Source organism: Pelophylax lessonae (genome assembly GCF_965119305.1).
Source record: "Pelophylax lessonae genome assembly, chromosome: 6".
Classification (NCBI taxonomy): Eukaryota; Metazoa; Chordata; class Amphibia; order Anura; family Ranidae; genus Pelophylax; species Pelophylax lessonae.
In genome coordinates, this window is record NC_138773.1 from 169,874,844 (window position 1) to 169,895,781 (window position 20,938).

At 40.2% G+C, this 20,938-nt stretch overlaps 1 long non-coding RNA gene across 1 annotated transcript in view; it reads left to right on the plus strand.

Moving 5' to 3' along the window:
- LOC309558193 overlaps positions 1–20,938 on the plus strand; it is a 1,089,490-nt gene that overhangs the window by 915,015 nt on the left and 153,537 nt on the right. The window lies entirely within an intron of this gene.

Genomic DNA, 20,938 nt, shown 5'->3' on the forward strand with positions numbered 1-20,938 from the left:
GAAAATGCTGGTTGCCTGGTAAGTGACCTGGAAGAAGTATGAATCAAATAAAGTCTGCATGAGGAGATGAGAGAGACCACAAACTGCTAGCTCAATAGGTGAAGAGGAATTTGAACAGCCTCAGCCTTGAATTCCTCCTAAAACCACAAGGCTGAGGCCACACATTCCTCTTCACCTATTGAGCTAGCGGTGTGTGTGGTGTCTCTCATCCCCTCATGCTTCACTGTTTTTTGGATTAAGCATAAGACAACCTGTACCCTTAAACTGCTGTGAGACACCAAATTCTTTACCAGCTGAGCACCTTGAGCTGCATACTTATTCTGGATCAGTGACTCAGAAGACTTACTAGATCAAGATTAGAGCATCTTTAATTTCAGAAGCAGACCAGCAATGGCAGCTGTCATATTTATTTAATAATTTCCTTCCTTTAAACAAGCTTGTATGAGACTTCAGCAAGCTTGAAGCAGTACTGAAGAAGTTAAGTCTGACCTAAGCCTGCTTAAAGCTACAGCCAGTACTTCCATTAAGATGTGTATTCAGCTTTCCCAAAATTGAGGTTTATTTGCTTTAAAGGAAACTGCCCTAAAGATGTTGAATGCTTTCTGAAAAACTGTTTTTTTAAAGTTCTTTAAAGTTCATTGTCATGACTAATAAAACTGTAAGTGATTTTTTTAAAACATTAAATTGCAGAGAATGTACCTAGTAACTTAATGGCATGCAAAATGAAAGTGTAAAATATAACATTATGGAAATATTTAAAAAAAACTAAAATAAACTGTAATTAAAACATGCATTTATGCATAAATAGAATTGTCAGATGAAGCAGAACTCCCTGTCAGAAATAAACATTATGTATTTTAAATAAAACTTGTGTAATGTTTCTTGATTCATACACCCTAGCATCAGAATTCATATACTATACTGCTATATGCATACAGGTTTTGAAACAAAAAGTACATCTACGGTATATAGATGTAAACATTTTCTAGATGTTGTCAATTTAAAAAAAATGGTGCTAAAAAAAGTTCAATATGTTCAATATGTGCAAAAAGTGTAAAAACTGATTATGGAGCTTTCAAATTTAACTAAAGTGACAATGCGACCAAGAATCAAAAATAAAATAAGTGATTACTTTAAAATGGGTGAAAATAAATCTTCTCATAAAATTAGAATATCATCAAAAAATTAATTGTTTTCAGTAATTCAATTCAAAAAGTGAAACGCATATATTAATAATTATACAAAAGGAGCCCCGACCAAGTATTGCGTACATACTATACTGTACATAGACATACTTTTAAGTAAGCCAAAATTTCTGCATTAAAAATCATTTTTTTATTGGTCTTATGTAATATTCTTATTTTAAATATACTGTGGGAGGCCCATAAAGCCTACATGAGGGGGATTTTAATTTTAAAGGGCTAGGAGGAAAAAGGAGAGAGTGTAAAAAAAAAGACAGACTGATTAAAGACATTATGATCTAGAACAACGACATAAAAATACACAGAACATAGAGACTCAACATCAACTAGAAATAAGAAGATGGGAACTAAAAGAATTATTGGTACAAGAAATAAGACAGGATAATAATAAAGCCACTAAAGAGAACTATCAATGGAAAAACAAGATTGGGAAGAATCTGGCAAGGGTATTAAAAAGAAAGAAAACAATGAACTACATAGAGAGGATAAGAGATGGTAAGGGGGAAATAGTATATTCAACTACTGATATAGCAAAGGTGTTTCAGGATTATTATGGAGAACTCTACAATATTAAAGAATCAGCAGATAAGAAGGACCTGAACAAAATAAGTAAAATTCAACAGTACCTAAGAGAGGCGAGACTTCCTAAAATACAACAAGATGAATTAGATCAGCTAGAGGCTCCAATCACAGAGGAAGAAATAAAAAAAGCTCTTAACACTACAAACTCAGGAAAAAGTCCCGGACCAGATGGGGTTATAGTGAACTATTATAAAAGGTATTGTATAAAGACCTATTGATACCCAAATTAAAATATTACTTTAATGACCTGGGTCAGGTATATGAAATGAGTAGAGAAGCCCGTCTTGCTTCAATTACAATAATCCTGAAGGAAGGAAAAGATGCTACAACATGTTCAAGCTATAGACCCATTTCGTTATTAAATATAGATTCAAAACTTTACAATAGAAGTATTGGCAACCAGGCTGAAAAATCTAATGAAGAAATGGGTACATAGCGATCAAGTGGGTTTTATACCGGGGAGACAGAGAAGAGACAATGGAGTAAAAACACTTCTATTGATGCAGCAGATGGTCAGGAGTGGATCCCAGGGATTAATACTGTCAATAGATACTGAAAAGGCATTTGACAGAGTAGGCTGGGAATTTTTGACTAAAACCTTGGAGGAATTGGGGATTGGAGCAAAAATTATGGCATGGATAAAAACACTGTATAGCCACCCTACAGCCAAGGTGAGGGTAAATGGGGTCCACTCTGGACCGTTTGGGATGTCTAATGAAATGAGGCAGGGATGCTGTCCCCGCTGTTGTTTGTCCTTTCTCTTGAACCACTCCTAGCAACAATTAGGAGGTGCCCAGATGTAACGGGAGTGATGGTCGGAGATGTGGAACATAAAGTAGCCTATTTTGCGGACGATGTCTTGCTTTACATCTCTAATCCAAGGATTACTCTCCCAAATTTGATGGAAATTCTAAAGAAATACGGAGAACTTTCCAATTTAAAAATCAACCTGGTAAAATCAGAGATATTAAATATCAACATAAAAAAAAAGGAAGAAGAAAAATTAAGATCGGAATTCCCCTTCACTTGGAAAAATTCAGGACTAAAATATCTGGGAATCACATTAACAACAGAACCTGAAAACCTATATAAAGAAAATTATATACCACTGCTAAACGAAGTTAAAACGGAGTTAAACAGGATCTCACATAGACAGTTGTCCTGGATAGGAAGAATTAATATTATCAAGATGGCAATATTACCGAAAATAGCCTACAAATATCAAATGTTACCAATACCGATTCCTCAAGCATATTTTAAAACACTGAAATCCTTAGTCCCCAAATTCATTTGGAAAAAGGGAAAACCCAGAATACAATATACAGTACTAACAAAAGGCAAGAATCAAGGAGGACTAGCGGTTACAGACTTCAAAAAATATTACGATGCAACACTACTTTCACGAGTGATGGAATGGGGGAAGTTAAAAAATGAAAAAAGTTGGGTAAAAATAGAATGCACTATGAGTGGCACTCAACTAGGGAAAATTCTATGGATCCCTTCACAATATAGGAAATTGAATATTAATACACATTTGATTACACATCACGCAATGAGAGCTTGGGATACAATTCACACAAAAAATAAATGGAATCACAATTCACCATTAATCCCTTTAAGAGATACTAATTTTTTTCCACCAGGTCAAAAAGAGATGGGAGGAAGCTGGATCACAGATGAGGATGCACGGGTTAGGGACATCATAGAAAAGGGGAAGGTGTGCACAATAAATAATTTAAAACAAAAAAATGGAAGATAAATGAATGGCGGTTTTGTCAGCTAAAACATTTTGTGTCCACCCTACCAAAACCATTAAGATCGGAAGACGAATTGCTCCCATTCGAGCAAATCTGTTCCTCTGAAAAATACAAGAACAGTATTTCAAATATTTATAAAATACTGGTGGACTTGATGGGTCCGAGGGTACCGCCATACATTGAAAAATGGGAAAAGGAAATAGGAGAACGGAATAAAGATTACAATTTAGGAAAAAGTCTTAGACTAACACACAGTTCTTCAGTTGATGTGAACACAGTGGAAATGAATTATAAATGCATCGCAAGATGGTACAACACCCCAGATAGAACCCACAATTATCAAAAAGAAAAATTAAAATATTGTTGGAGGGGCTGTATACAAGTTGGTACAATGGCCCATCCATGGTGGGATTGCCCAAAAATAAAAAAATTCTGGAAGGAGGTCCTAGCTCAAATTAAAGAAATTACTAAAATAGAGATAAAAGAAGATCCTTGGTTCTGTCTATTCCACGCTACAAAAAGTTAAATAAAACAATATAAAGTGACATTAATCCCCCATTTGATGAACGCTGCAAAGGGTCTGATCCCATTGTTCTGGCAGAAAAACAAAGCACCGACATTAGGCGATTGGGTAAGAAGAGTAGAAAAAATAAGAATATTGGAATACCTAAAAGAGTGGGAGGAAGATGAGACTATAGAGTGGGAAGAAGGGGACACAAGTAAGGGTCAGTAATGAAGAAAAAGGGGACACAAGTGGGGGACAGTACTGAAGAAGAAGGTGACACAAGTGGGGGGCTGTAATGAAGAAGAAGGGGACACAAGTGGGGCAGTAATGAAAAAGAAGGTGACACAAGTGGGAGCTGTAATGAAGAAGTAGGTGACACAAGTGGGAGGCAGTAATGAAGAAGAAGATGACACAAGTGGGGGGCAGTAATGAAGAATAAGGGGACACAAGTGGGGGGCTGTAATGAAGAAGAAGGTGACACAAATGGGGAGCAGTAATGAAGAAGAAGGGGACACAAGTGGTGGACAGTAATGAAGAAGAAGGGGACACAAGTAAGGGACAGTAATGAAGAAGAAGGGGACACAAGTGGAGGACAGTAATGAAGAATAAGGGGAGAGGATTAGATGGGGGGTGTCCCTGAATGGCAGTTTGGAAATGTGGTCACCTTAGGTTACAGGGAAGATCAGCCTCCAATCAACATATTGTAGGAAGCACTGCCTGCCAGAACTTTTAGTTGCCCCTGCAACTCTACTATGTATAGATTCTGAGAATGAGATGTGACAGACCCTGCCTGAACCTTAGCATGACTATCTCGATGTCTTCAGCAAACAGGGGCTGACATTCTCGCACCACTGCTGACCTCTCTCCTTGCTCCCATGCCTCTGGGAAGGGCTTTCTCTGTGTGTTTTGGCAGGATCCTTCCAGCACATATGCACCCTCCCAAGGTCAACCCCCCCAAACTAGGGGGTAACCCTAAGGGGCACCGACAGCCTCCTCAGCACTCCATCTCCATCTTCCACCCGACTGCCCCTGCTGGCATGGCCCATGTCTGTTTATAAGGTAAGCTCTGCCCTCTGCCAGCCCAATGCTGGGGATTGTCCGAGGCCTCATAAATATGCATGGTAGCCCTTTCTTACTCCCACCCTCCTTATAAACTTTCAGATCAGGGGGAAGTGCCTGAGAGAGTTGCCAGATGATTCCTCCAGCCTTGAGTCACTGAACCCTGGCTCAGATTTACAGCTCAGGCTTAGCCTGAACTAAATAAATTTACCTAAACTAACACAAACCTATCTTACATCTAACACACATACTAGAGGGTGCTACATTTGAAACAACAGTTTGATTAATAAAGGGTTAGTTCACTTTTACCACAAAACTGTTAATAAAAACAAACTCTGCAGCTCTGACTAAAGTTGAATAATGCCCTTACTATAGGTGTAGGCTATTTACGTATTTAATGACTGGAATACTTCCAGGATTTTTCTGGGATGTTGTTGAGTGAGGCCTAGTCATTACTGCTCACCTTGACCATCAAAGGAGTGAGCTTTTTCTCTGATTCAAATCCCCTCACATGTTCTTTCTCTTCCCTGATGCAGTAGCTCTGAGTTCAGCATCTGATAGCTCACTCATTTGATGGTGGAGCTGAAATAGTAATGACTAGGCCTCAATTAGCAATGTCCTGGAAGTATCAGCCTGACTAACTATTTATTCCAGTCAGGCTTCATGAGGTATATAAATGACCCACAATTATAGCAAGGGCTTTATTTAACTTTAGTCAAAGCAACTGTACATAGTTTGTTATTATCTACAGACGTCCCTTATCTGCATAGGCAGTTTTTTGGTAAAGGTAAACTAACCCTTTAACCACTTTAAGACCGTGTCAGAATATTTATACTGCTCTGAATATAACAGTGTCTATTTATGTTATGTAAATAAGCAAAGATCTGTGGGGTAGGAGAAGCTCAACTTATTTCCACAAATCAATATGTAACAAGTTCTTTTTAATCGATTAATTTCTTTTTAACAGCATTTACCAATCTTAGTGAAAACAGTCTACAGTAAGGAATATATATATAAGAATATTTATTCACAAGAGATGTATTCACAATAAATGATTAGACTTGAGATGACACAAAAAGATAACTCTACATAAAATACAAACTTAAAACGATAAATGCAATGTGATATTTAGCTAAATGATGAAAGTGAAAATGAAGAATGAAGAAATCAAGATTACCTTTTCTCCAGGTATAGCATAAACCATAGGTAGATGTTCTATATAATCAGACCACAATTGTCCGCGAATTGCGCAGCCGACAGTCACTCCACTGCAGTTAGAGCGAGAATAGGCTATGCAAAATGGGAGACTAAATCGCCAATAATGCGCTAAATCTGATATTAATAAAAATGTATAAAAACAAAAATAAGCTTTTTAGAGAAAAATCTACTATGGTTCATACGGCTGGATTGTAATCTCATTACCCTTAAATATGCAATATAAAACATATAAGTAAAGAAATAAACAATTGTTAAATAATAATCAAATAAACCGCAAGGTATATTTACCACACTTAAGATGGCTGCTAGCTTCAAATGGTCGTTACCAGAGTCCTTAAGATGGATGCCTTCCCAAAATGGTGGCTGGTTAGGGAGGAGTTTCATTTGGCGTCCCTCAAAGTTTCAGATAAATGATGGAGCAAGATGGAGTATGTATAGATGAGTATATAGATGTATGTGAATAGCGTGTGTGTTGTAGGTGTAATGAATGTTGTCAGTAATGTGATGTGTCCTATTACATCTGGGTTCTCCTTTTTATATTGTATTCAATAAAGGACCATTAAAATTACCATAAGTTAAACCCAGAAGGAGGAACATTATCCCCAGTGGTTGGGATTACTTTATCCATTAACTGGTGAGGTCATTAGCAACGCCTCCACTAGTTTAGATATTAGAATTAAATGATAATCTCTTTATATTTAAGAGTAATCATAAAAACAACATGAAAACTTGTCCATATTCTCAGTACATACATAGATGTCCATCTAATATCTCCATCACTCATCTTGGCAGGGACTGGATCTGGTAAAACCATTTATAAATATATATTTTTAATACAATATATATATTTATTGGAAAATACTGAGTTACCCCGATACTGCTTTTAGTAGCAGTGCCAAAGGGGGCAGTATTGTATTGCTTATTAGATTCAGTATATAGAATAATAAGACCACTATTAAAGATAACCTTTGAACTAAGACTGATTCAAGCAATTAAATCACTTGGCTGTGTCCTATACTGTCAAGAAAAGCGTCTGGCTTGTAGGATTTATATTACCTAGCCCAGTTCAAAGTAATTCTTATATAAACACTCCTACCATATGCCTTAAAATTAGGTAATTAGTTACAAAACACATATGTCCCTACACTTAATAGAAAAGTATACTTATGTGTATATATATATATATATATATATATATATATATATATATATATATATATCTAACATTATATATTCCAAGTTCACACTTCTATCAATGATAATAAAAAAAATACAATGTATTATTGTTAATATACATCTTACATATGATGATGTTTTCTAAAACTTATTTTTAAATAATCCTTTAAAAAGAAATATACTGAACACATTGTTCATTGTAAAATACAGACAATCAAGACATCACCCCCCTTAACATCTGGTATAGCATCAGGCTGAATGAGTCATATCTAAAAGAACGTCAATTTTCCACTTATTTATGACTACATAGGTAAACAGAATTTTCTGTTGAAACCATAAGACCCTCTGTAAGAGACATCTTGTTTAAAAGTTTCATTCACCTCCAAAAAAGATGGAAGCTGTGCTGTTTAAAATCTCTATGTAGGCTGAAAACATGTAGCTTTTTAAAATACCCTTTTTCTTTTATTTAATCACCCCAATAATCCTGACAACCGGAAAATTTTACTGCTTAATGACCAGGCCGACAATTGCACGGTCGTGCGACGCTGTACCCAAATGAAATTGACGTCCTTTTTTCCCACAAGTAGAGCTTTCTTTTGGTGTTATTTGATCACCTCTGCGATTTTTATTTTTTTGCACTATAAACAAAAAAAAGCGACAATTTTGAAAAAAAAATAAAATATTTTCACATTCTGCTATATAACATCAACAACAACAACAATCCAAATTATTTAACATTTTAGGCCCATTTGTTTTCTGCTACATATTTTTGGTAAAAAAAAATCACACTAAACTTATTTTGATCGGTTTGCGCAAAAGTTATTGCGTTTACTAACTACTGGAAAGATTTATGTCATTTTTATTGTTTTTTTGTTTTTTTACTAGTAATGGCGGTGATCTGCGATTTTTTGCGGGACTGCGACATTGCGGCGGACAGATTGGACCCCTAACTGACATTTTTGACACTTTTGGGGGGACCAGTGACATTACTACAGTAATCAGTGCTAAAAATATGCACTGTTACTGTAATAATGACACTGGCCGGGAAGGGGTTAACCCTGTGGGTGATCAAGGGGTTAAATGTAAGCCTAGGGGAGTGATTATAACTGTGGGGGGGTTGGGCTTGTGAGATGACCATAGAGACATGCGATCCTATATAGCAGGATTGCATGATCTCTGGGATCACCTCAGGGAGAAGGACAGACGCCTGTGTTTACATCAGCCGTCCGTCCTTCTCTGTCAGTGGAGAGAGATCGCGAGTGGCCAGCGGCCATCGGAGCCGCCTGACACTTGCGCCAGCTTCCCCGCTGACGAGTGGGGGCAGGAGCGCGCCGGCGGCAGCAAGCGCTCGCCCCCTAGCTCCTCCCAGGCGAACGTTGTACATGTATGGGACTTTGCCTGGGAGAGCCAGCCTGCCAAAGTACATCTGCGGCGGCTGGACGTAAAGTGGTTAAGGAACAAACTGAATATCAAGATTTGTCTCTCTATAGATTTCAATAGGGTTCAAAACTAGTTTGGACATTCCATATTTTGTCGATGTTTTGTAAAAGGAACTGGAGCAGATTCTTTTATTCCTACTAACAGGTGTTTTTTTATGTTATGTGCCGTTACAGTCCATTATTTCCTTTTTTTTTTTCCAAAAGTTTTATTGAAGAAACAAGGTAAGGCAGGTACAATAATCAACAATTGTAACAACATAACATGCATGCATAGTGTAACAACAATGGTTCAACAGAAAGAGATTGCGGCTTTCCTAATTGGGTTGTTCACTGTGAGAAAATTAAGTGATGCACATAATGATTTCAGTATTAGTAAGAGTGCATATTAGAGCTGAATTAGTTGAAACAGATTATGAATATAAACGTAAACATAACGAACATTACAACAACCATAAGACGAGGATAGGTTTAACTGAAAAGCATAGTATTATATCAAATTATATTATATAGCTCCTTAGTACTAGAGAAGCTTTTGAACAGGAAAAAAGTAGCAATCCTTTCCTCTGAGGAAACTGTCAAATACTAGCTGGGAGGGTGATTGATCAGACCGTCCAGATGGAAAGGACAGCTACTTATGTTAGGTAAAAGGGGGAGGATCTGTATCCAGCACAAATCCCGTAGGGAGAGAGGGGAAGGGAAGAGAGAGGAAAAAAAAAGGGGGGGGGAGAAAAAGGGGGAGGGGTTCCCTTTTTCCCCTTTCTTTTTTCCCCTCTTAGCTTGAATGATATGCTAAGAGTACTGATGTCCATATCGAGAAAGATCTTGGGTGCCTAGTTATTTTTAATTATGGTTCATACTATTTAACAGGTGTTTTAACTCCCACTTTATCTGAAATTAAAAAAAAAAGGTTGACTTGACGGTATTAGCCCACTGTTGCTAGCTGTATGCCTATTTGTGGCAGCATGGTGAAGGGCTTCAGTGCTGTGCTGCCACATATATACATACAGCCAGCATGGCTGTTCTGTGCAAGAAGTGCGCTCAATTGGTGACCCCAGCACTGTGAGTTGTCATCAACTGCTCTTCATCACAGTTTATGCATAGGAGGAGTCGCTAGGACTAGCTACCAATCATGTGACAAAACTAAAAATAAAAAGAAGCCATAGCTGCTACATTCACCTAATCTTTGGCATTGTCCCCACAGCCTCACCCATTCATCTGATTGCATTTGAAGCCAAATCAGTTTTATGTTTTATTTTGATAAAGCAATCAACACATAAATAACCCTTGGTAATACTGCATATATAAATTACCTGCAAGATAGTAGAGCTTGCCTGTGCCTTTCTTTCCCTCCAGTGAACTATGCTCTCCCTATTTTATACCCTGGTGTCGAAAAGAAGAAAAGCAAGGCGAAAGAATGTAAAAGGCAATTGATATCACTCTGAAGCAAAGTTCATGTAGCTGTAAAACTAAGGCATAGATAATATTGTACTATGACCTGTTCAAATTATATTAAGGAAAGGTAACTGGAAGCTAAAACATTTCTTGAAAGAAGCAGCTGAAATCAGCTTCAGAGACGTACAGGCAAAACAGTAAGTATTTAGCATGATAGGATTTATTCATGTTAGTTCTGTGTTCTTCCATTATTTCTATAATGTACTTCTTATTTTGTGCAGTTTTTATTAATACAGAGGTAAGTCCATACTGTACATGATTCAGCTCTAAAGATCTTCTATGGCAGAAAAGTTTACTAAAATTTGGAGTATTTTTTTTTCTCATTGTTCTTTCAGATGTGAAGAAAAGTTTATACTTTCAATCTTTTTATTATTAACCACTTCTGGACCGGAAGGATTTACCCCCTTAATGACCAGGCCATTTTTTGCAATAACTGACAATTGTGCAGGCATGCAATGCTGTACTCAAACAAAATGTATGTCCTTTTTTTCCCCACAAATAGAGCTTTCTTTTGCTGCTATTTGATCATCTCTGCGGTTTTTATTTTTTGCGACATAAAAAATTTGAGTAAAAATTACATTTTCTATTTTTTTTTTAAAATATCCAATAAACCCAATTGTTGTCATACTTTTAGGCCAAAATGTATTTAGCTATATGTCTTTGATAAAAAAAAAATCTCAATAAGACGCAAAAGTTATAGCGTCTACAAACTATGGTGTACGTACAGTGCCTTGCGAAAGTATTCGGCCCCCTTGAACTTTTCGACCTTTTGCCACATTTCAGGCTTCAAACATAAAGATATAAAACTGTAATTTTTTGTGAAGAATCAACAACAAGTGGGACACAATCATGAAGTGGAACGAAATTTATTGGATATTTCAAACTTTTTTAACACATAAAAAACTGAAAAATTGGGCGTGCAAAATTATTCAGCCCCCTTAAGTTAATACTTTGTAGCGCCACCTTTTGCTGCGATTACAGCTGTAAGTCGCTTGGGGTATATCTCTATCAGTTTTGCACATCGAGAGACTGAAATTTTTGCCCATTCCTCCTTGCAAAACAGCTCGAGCTCAGTGAGGTTGGATGGAGAGCGTTTGTGAACAGCAGTTTTCAGTTCTTTCCACAGATTCTCGATTGGATTCAGGTCTGGACTTTGACTTGGCCATTCTAACACCTGGATATGTTTATTTGTGAACCATTCCATTGTAGATTTTGCTTTATGTTTTGGATTATTGTCTTGTTGGAAGACAAATCTACATCCCAGTCTCAGGTCTTTTGCAGACTCCATCAGTTTTCTTCCAGAATGGTCCTGTATTTGGCTCCATCCCATCAATTTTAACCATCTTCCCTGTCCCTGCTGAAGAAAAGCAGGCCCAAACCATGATGCTGCCACCACCATGTTTGACAGTGGGGATGGTGGGCTCAGGGTGATGAGCTGTGTTGCTTTTGTGCCAAACATAACATTTTGCACTGTTCCTAAAAAGTTCGATTTTGGTTTCATCTGACCAGAGCACCTTCTTCCACATGTTTGGTGTGTCTCCCAGGTGGCTTGTGGCAAACTTTAAACTACACTTTTTATGGATATCTTTAAGAAATGGCTTTCTTCTTGTCACTCCTCCATAAAGGCCAGATTTGTGCAGTATACGACTGATTGTTGTCCTATGGACAGTCTCCCACCTCAGCTGTAGATCTCTGCAGTTCATCCAGAGTGATCATGGGCCTCTTGGCTGCATCTCTGATCAGTCTTCTCCTTGTGTGAGCTGAAAGTTTAGAGGGACGGCCAGGTCTTTGTAGATTTGCAGTGGTCTGATACTCCTTCCATTTCAATATTATCGCTTGCACAGTGCTCCTTGGGAAGTTTAAAGCTTGGAAAATCTTTTTGTATCCAAATCCGGCTTAAAACTTCTCCACAACAGTATCTCGGACCTGCCTGGTGTGTTCCTTGTTCTTCATGATGCTCTCTGCTCTTTAAACGGACCTCTGAGACTATCACAGTGCAGGTGCATTTATACGGAGACTTGATTACACACAGGTGGATTCTATTTATCATCATTAGTCATTTAGGTCAACAATGGATCATTCAGAGATCCTTGCTGAACTTCTGGAGAGAGTTTTCTGCACTGAAAGTAAAGGGGCTGAATAATTTTGCACGCCCAATTTTTCAGTTTTTTATTTGTTAACAAAGTTTGAAATATCCAATACATTTTGTTCCACTTCATGATTGTGTCCCACTTGTTGTTTATTCTTCACAAAAAATGACAGTTTTATATCTTTATGTTTGAAGCCTGAAATGTGGCAAAAGTTCGCAAAGTTCAAGGGGGCCGAATACTTTCGCAAGGCACTGTATATATTGGAATTTATGCAGCTTTTACTTTCTGACTGCCTATCTCATTTCTTGAAGTGCTAAAATGTCAGGGCAATACAACCCCCCCCCCCCCCCAATGATGCCACGCATGCCATGGGTATATGTGGAATTACACCCCAAAATACATTTTGCTGCTTCTGCTGAGTATGGGGATACCCCATGTGTGAGATTTTTTGGCAGTCAAGCCAGGTGCAGGACCGAAAACCAATCACTGCCTTCAGCTTTCTAAGGGCATAAATTGTTAATGTCACTCCTCACTACCTATCACAGTTTCGGAGGCCATGAAATGCCAAGATAGCAAAACCCCCCAGTGGCGTAGCGTGGGGGTGCAACTGGTCACCTCACACCAGGCACAAAATTTAGGGGGGCACAAAATTATTCCCTTGCTGTCCCGAGGGTCTGTGCTGCAGCTTTAAGCCTTCCCCGGACCCCTACACCTCTGGTGAGGAATTAAGGCATTCCTCTCAGCGGCACCCTATTCCAGCTCCCCCTGCCCCAGGGCTCCTTTGGTCCAGTCTGTCCCTCTGGTGCGGCCTGTGAAGCAGCGGAGGGGGAGGGGCAGCGCTCAGAGCAGTTATGGCCATGGGAGAGGTGCAGTGGCTGCTAGCTGACCTCCGGCGGCAGGGATACCAAGGAGTGGCTGGATGGCGGGGGCTCTTACAATACTGCCCACCCGCTGCTGTGGAGAGCTCTGATCAAATGGACGATGAGGCAATGGAGAGGTAAGGAGGATGATGGATCCACCATCTGCATCGCACTGTGTGTGGAGGATGGGGGTGAGTAGTGCAGGAAGTAGGTGTGTAAGGTAGGTAGGTTAGTGTAGGTGTCAGGTAGGTTAGTGTATGTGTCAGGTAGGCTAGTGTAGGTGTCAGTGTAGGGGTCAGGTAGGTCAGTGCAGGGGTCAGGTAGGTCAGTGTAGGAGGTCAGGTAGGTTAGTGTAGGGGGTCAGGTAGGTCAGTGTAGGGGGTCAGGTAGGTCAGTGCAGGGGTCGGTAGGTCAGTGTAGGGGGTAAGGTAGGTCAGTGTAGGGGTCAGGTAGGTCAGTGTAGGTGTAAGGTAGGCCAGTGTAGGGGTAAGGTAGGTCAGTGTAGGGGTAAGGTAGATCAGTGTAGGGGTCAGGTAGGTCAGTGTAGGTGTAAGGTAGGTTAGTTTAGGTGTCAGGTAGGTTAGTGTAGGTGTCAGGTAGGTTAGTGTAGGTGTTGGGTAGGTCAGTGTAGGGGTCAGGTAGGTCAATGGGGGGGGGGTCAGGTAGATCAGTTAGCTGTCAGGTAGGTTAATTAGGGTGTCAGGTAGGGTAGTGTAGTGGACAGGTAGGTCACTGTAGGGGTCAGGTAGGTAAGTGTAGGTAGGTCAGTGTAGGGGTCAGGTTGGTTAGTGTAGGGGTCAGGTAGGTCAGTGTAGGTGTCAGGTAGGTTAGTGTAGTGTTCAGTGTAGGGCTCAGGTAGGTCAGTGTAGGGCTCAGGTAAGTTAGTGTAGGTGTCATGGTAGGTTAGTGTAGGGGTCAGGTAATGTCAGTGTAGGGGTCAGGTAGTGTCAGTGTAGGGGTCAGGTAATGTCAGTGTAGGGGTCAGGTATGTACATGTAGGTGTCAGGTAGGTTAGTGTAGGGGTCAGGTAGGTTAGTGTAGGGGTCAGGTAGGGTAGTGTAGTGGACAGGTAGGTCACTGTAGGGGTCAGGTAGGTAAGTGTAGGTAGGTCAGTGTAGGGGTCAGGTTGATTAGTGTAGGGGTCAGGTAGGTCAGTGTAGGTGTCAGGTAGGTTAGTGTAGTGTTCAGTGTAGGGCTCAGGTAGGTCAGTGTAGGGCTCAGGTAAGTTAGTGTAGGTGTCATGGTAGGTTAGTGTAGGGGTCAGGTAATGTCAGTGTAGGGGTCAGGTAGTGTCAGTGTAGGGGTCAGGTAATGTCAGTGTAGGGGTCAGGTATGTACATGTAGGTGTCAGGTAGGTTAGTGTAGGGGTCAGGTAGGTTAGTGTAGGGGTCAGGTAGGTCAGTGTAGTGGTCAGGTAGGTCTGTGTAGGGGACAGTGTGGGTGTCAGGTAGGTTAGTGTAGTGGTCATTGTAGGCGTCAGGTAGGTTAGTGTATGTGTTAGGTAGGTTAGTGTAGGTGTCAGTGTAGTGGCCAGGTAGGTCAGTGAAGGGGTCAGGTAGGTCAATGTAGGTAGGTAAGTGTAGGGGGTCAGGTAAGTTAGTGTAGGAGTCAGTGTAGGGGGCAGGAAGGTCAGTGTAATGGTCATGTAGGTCAGTGTAGGTAGGTCAGCGTAGGAGTCAGGTAGCTCAGTGTAGATAGGTCGGTGTAGGGGGCAGTTAGGTTAGTGTAATGGTCAGGTAGGTTAGTGTAGGGGTCAGGTAGGTCAGTGTAATGGTCAGGAAGGTCAGTGTAGATAGGTCAGTGTAGGTAGGTCAGTGACTAGGTCAGGTAGGTCAGTGTAGGTAGGTCAGAATAGGGGTCAGGTAGGTCAGTGTAGGGGTCAGGTAGGTCAGTGTAGGAATCAAGTAGGTCAGAACTACTGTACTAGTGGAAGGGAGTGTACTAGTGCAAATGACTTACCTTGCCCCGGTTGCTGACAACCCACGCTACGCCCCTGCAACCCCCCCAATTACCCATTTTCGGAAAGTAGACTGTAATCTATTTGCTGAGAGGTATGTTGAGTCCATGGAATATTTTATATTTTGTCACAAGTTTTAGGAAAATGACAAACTTTTTTTTTTTTTACACAAAGTTGTCACTTAACTTATGTAATGCTCACACATTCCATGAGTATATGTGAAATGACACCCCAAAATACATTCTGTTTTCTGAGGGCGGAAATTGTTGATTTCACTCCTCACTACCTATCACAGTTCCGGAGGCCATGAAATGCCAAGACTGCACAAACCCCCCCAAATGACCCCTTTTCAGAAAGTAGACACCCTAAGCTATTTGCTGAGAGGCATTTTAAGTATTTTGCAGATCTCTCTTTTTGTCACAAAGTTTTAAAAATAGAAAAAGGAAAAAAAATGTTTTTTCCTTTGCTTTCTTCATTTTGCAAAACAAATGAGAGCTGCAAAATACTCACCATGCCTCTTAGCAAATACCTTGGGATGTCTACTTTCCGAAAATGGGTCATTTGGGGGGGGGGGGAGTGGAGTTTGTGCTATCTTGGCATTTCATTACCTCTGAAACTGTGATAGGTAGTGAGGAGTGAAATCAACATTTTACCCCCTTAGTGATTGGTTTTCAGGGGTGCTGTACACGGCTAGACTGCCAAAAAGTCTCACAAATGTGGTATCTCGTACTCAGGAGAAGCAGCAGAATGTTGTAGCACTCTCCTAGGTAGGTGCTAGAGAGTGAGTTTAGTTTTGGCTCTGTCTGCCTATCAAAGTAGCAGCAGGCAAATTCTATATTGCTTTCAGCTTAACAGGGAGCAGGATCTGTGAGTTAGGTCTGCTCAATGTGCTCAGTGTGTGATTCATCTGGTCTAGGGGAGTGTTTCACACTGGTCCAATAGGGAGGAATGTTGGACAGTGGAGAAAACCTGACCAATGGGTACACAGGCATCGATACAGCTCCAGTGATTGGCACGTAGTGCTGTCTTAGTGCATTGTGGGTGTGGTATAAACGCCAGGAGCACCTGTGCTCTGGGTCTTTGGCTGGTGTGCAGAGTCCCGGAAGGAGGGTGGCGGCTGCCTCCTCTTCTGCAGCAGTTGGTGTATGGTCACAGGCAGTTGGCCTGGTGAGCTAGAAGGCAGGAGCTGAACCCAGAGGTCCAGGAGAGCTGACTAGAGGGGTTTGAGACACTGGAGAATCTGGAAAAACAGTATCGTGAGTACAGGGGATCGTGTCTAAGGGCCTGTCCAGGAAGGGGGCCACCCCAGAGTAGAGTAGTCAGAGGACGGGTGTCAGCTGGTGGAGTGAAAGGGGGTGCTAGGCGAGTACCCTGAAGAGAGGTGCTAAGCAAGTGTCTATTCAGGAACTATACCTCAGATTCATCTAGCGGCAAGGTGTCCACTATCAAGTAGATATAGGAGGAGTCACCTGTAGTGCATTAGCACATCTCTCCCAGCAAGGAGTGTTGTCTCCAAGGGTTAGAGAGGCTGGATTCACCCCTTTTTTATGGATAGTGTAGGACCCACTGATAATGGGGTACTTTGACGTAGTGGTGGGCTTGAGCACGATATGGCCATATGGTGGGACTAAATCCCCATTATATACCACTGCTAAACGAAGTTAAAACGGAGTTAAACAGGATCTCACATAGACAGTTGTCCTGGATAGGAAGAATTAATATTATCAAGATGGCAATATTACCGAAAATAGCCTACAAATATCAAATGTTACCAATACCGATTCCTCAAGCATATTTTAAAACACTGAAATCCTTAGTCCCCAAATTCATTTGGAAAAAGGGAAAACCCAGAATACAATATACAGTACTAACAAAAGGCAAGAATCAAGGAGGACTAGCGGTTACAGACTTCAAAAAATATTACGATGCAACACTACTTTCACGAGTGATGGAATGGGGGAAGTTAAAAAATGAAAAAAGTTGGGTAAAAATAGAATGCACTATGAGTGGCACTCAACTAGGGAAAATTCTATGGATCCCTTCACAATATAGGAAATTGAATATTAATACACATTTGATTACACATCACGCAATGAGAGCTTGGGATACAATTCACACAAAAAATAAATGGAATCACAATTCACCATTAATCCCTTTAAGAGATACTAATTTTTTTCCACCAGGTCAAAAAGAGATGGGAGGAAGCTGGATCACAGATGAGGATGCACGGGTTAGGGACATCATAGAAAAGGGGAAGGTGTGCACAATAAATAATTTAAAACAAAAAAATGGAAGATAAATGAATGGCGGTTTTGTCAGCTAAAACATTTTGTGTCCACCCTACCAAAACCATTAAGATCGGAAGACGAATTGCTCCCATTCGAGCAAATCTGTTCCTCTGAAAAATACAAGAACAGTATTTCAAATATTTATAAAATACTGGTGGACTTGATGGGTCCGAGGGTACCGCCATACATTGAAAAATGGGAAAAGGAAATAGGAGAACGGAATAAAGATTACAATTTAGGAAAAAGTCTTAGACTAACACACAGTTCTTCAGTTGATGTGAACACAGTGGAAATGAATTATAAATGCATCGCAAGATGGTACAACACCCCAGATAGAACCCACAATTATCAAAAAGAAAAATTAAAATATTGTTGGAGGGGCTGTATACAAGTTGGTACAATGGCCCATCCATGGTGGGATTGCCCAAAAATAAAAAAATTCTGGAAGGAGGTCCTAGCTCAAATTAAAGAAATTACTAAAATAGAGATAAAAGAAGATCCTTGGTTCTGTCTATTCCACGCTACAAAAAGTTAAATAAAACAATATAAAGTGACATTAATCCCCCATTTGATGAACGCTGCAAAGGGTCTGATCCCATTGTTCTGGCAGAAAAACAAAGCACCGACATTAGGCGATTGGGTAAGAAGAGTAGAAAAAATAAGAATATTGGAATACCTAAAAGAGTGGGAGGAAGATGAGACTATAGAGTGGGAAGAAGGGGACACAAGTAAGGGTCAGTAATGAAGAAAAAGGGGACACAAGTGGGGGACAGTACTGAAGAAGAAGGTGACACAAGTGGGGGGCTGTAATGAAGAAGAAGGGGACACAAGTGGGGCAGTAATGAAAAAGAAGGTGACACAAGTGGGAGCTGTAATGAAGAAGTAGGTGACACAAGTGGGAGGCAGTAATGAAGAAGAAGATGACACAAGTGGGGGGCAGTAATGAAGAATAAGGGGACACAAGTGGGGGGCTGTAATGAAGAAGAAGGTGACACAAATGGGGAGCAGTAATGAAGAAGAAGGGGACACAAGTGGTGGACAGTAATGAAGAAGAAGGGGACACAAGTAAGGGACAGTAATGAAGAAGAAGGGGACACAAGTGGAGGACAGTAATGAAGAATAAGGGGAGAGGATTAGATGGGGGGTGTCCCTGAATGGCAGTTTGGAAATGTGGTCACCTTAGGTTACAGGGAAGATCAGCCTCCAATCAACATATTGTAGGAAGCACTGCCTGCCAGAACTTTTAGTTGCCCCTGCAACTCTACTATGTATAGATTCTGAGAATGAGATGTGACAGACCCTGCCTGAACCTTAGCATGACTATCTCGATGTCTTCAGCAAACAGGGGCTGACATTCTCGCACCACTGCTGACCTCTCTCCTTGCTCCCATGCCTCTGGGAAGGGCTTTCTCTGTGTGTTTTGGCAGGATCCTTCCAGCACATATGCACCCTCCCAAGGTCAACCCCCCCAAACTAGGGGGTAACCCTAAGGGGCACCGACAGCCTCCTCAGCACTCCATCTCCATCTTCCACCCGACTGCCCCTGCTGGCATGGCCCATGTCTGTTTATAAGGTAAGCTCTGCCCTCTGCCAGCCCAATGCTGGGGATTGTCCGAGGCCTCATAAATATGCATGGTAGCCCTTTCTTACTCCCACCCTCCTTATAAACTTTCAGATCAGGGGGAAGTGCCTGAGAGAGTTGCCAGATGATTCCTCCAGCCTTGAGTCACTGAACCCTGGCTCAGATTTACAGCTCAGGCTTAGCCTGAACTAAATAAATTTACCTAAACTAACACAAACCTATCTTACATCTAACACACATACTAGAGGGTGCTACATTTGAAACAACAGTTTGATTAATAAAGGGTTAGTTCACTTTTACCACAAAACTGTTAATAAAAACAAACTCTGCAGCTCTGACTAAAGTTGAATAATGCCCTTACTATAGGTGTAGGCTATTTACGTATTTAATGACTGGAATACTTCCAGGATTTTTCTGGGATGTTGTTGAGTGAGGCCTAGTCATTACTGCTCACCTTGACCATCAAAGGAGTGAGCTTTTTCTCTGATTCAAATCCCCTCACATGTTCTTTCTCTTCCCTGATGCAGTAGCTCTGAGTTCAGCATCTGATAGCTCACTCATTTGATGGTGGAGCTGAAATAGTAATGACTAGGCCTCAATTAGCAATGTCCTGGAAGTATCAGCCTGACTAACTATTTATTCCAGTCAGGCTTCATGAGGTATATAAATGACCCACAATTATAGCAAGGGCTTTATTTAACTTTAGTCAAAGCAACTGTACATAGTTTGTTATTATCTACAGACGTCCCTTATCTGCATAGGCAGTTTTTTGGTAAAGGTAAACTAACCCTTTAACCACTTTAAGACCGTGTCAGAATATTTATACTGCTCTGAATATAACAGTGTCTATTTATGTTATGTAAATAAGCAAAGATCTGTGGGGTAGGAGAAGCTCAACTTATTTCCACAAATCAATATGTAACAAGTTCTTTTTAATCGATTAATTTCTTTTTAACAGCATTTACCAATCTTAGTGAAAACAGTCTACAGTAAGGAATATATATATAAGAATATTTATTCACAAGAGATGTATTCACAATAAATGATTAGACTTGAGATGACACAAAAAGATAACTCTACATAAAATACAAACTTAAAACGATAAATGCAATGTGATATTTAGCTAAATGATGAAAGTGAAAATGAAGAATGAAGAAATCAAGATTACCTTTTCTCCAGGTATAGCATAAACCATAGGTAGATGTTCTATATAATCAGACCACAATTGTCCGCGAATTGCGCAGCCGACAGTCACTCCACTGCAGTTAGAGCGAGAATAGGCTATGCAAAATGGGAGACTAAATCGCCAATAATGCGCTAAATCTGATATTAATAAAAATGTATAAAAACAAAAATAAGCTTTTTAGAGAAAAATCTACTATGGTTCATACGGCTGGATTGTAATCTCATTACCCTTAAATATGCAATATAAAACATATAAGTAAAGAAATAAACAATTGTTAAATAATAATCAAATAAACCGCAAGGTATATTTACCACACTTAAGATGGCTGCTAGCTTCAAATGGTCGTTACCAGAGTCCTTAAGATGGATGCCTTCCCAAAATGGTGGCTGGTTAGGGAGGAGTTTCATTTGGCGTCCCTCAAAGTTTCAGATAAATGATGGAGCAAGATGGAGTATGTATAGATGAGTATATAGATGTATGTGAATAGCGTGTGTGTTGTAGGTGTAATGAATGTTGTCAGTAATGTGATGTGTCCTATTACATCTGGGTTCTCCTTTTTATATTGTATTCAATAAAGGACCATTA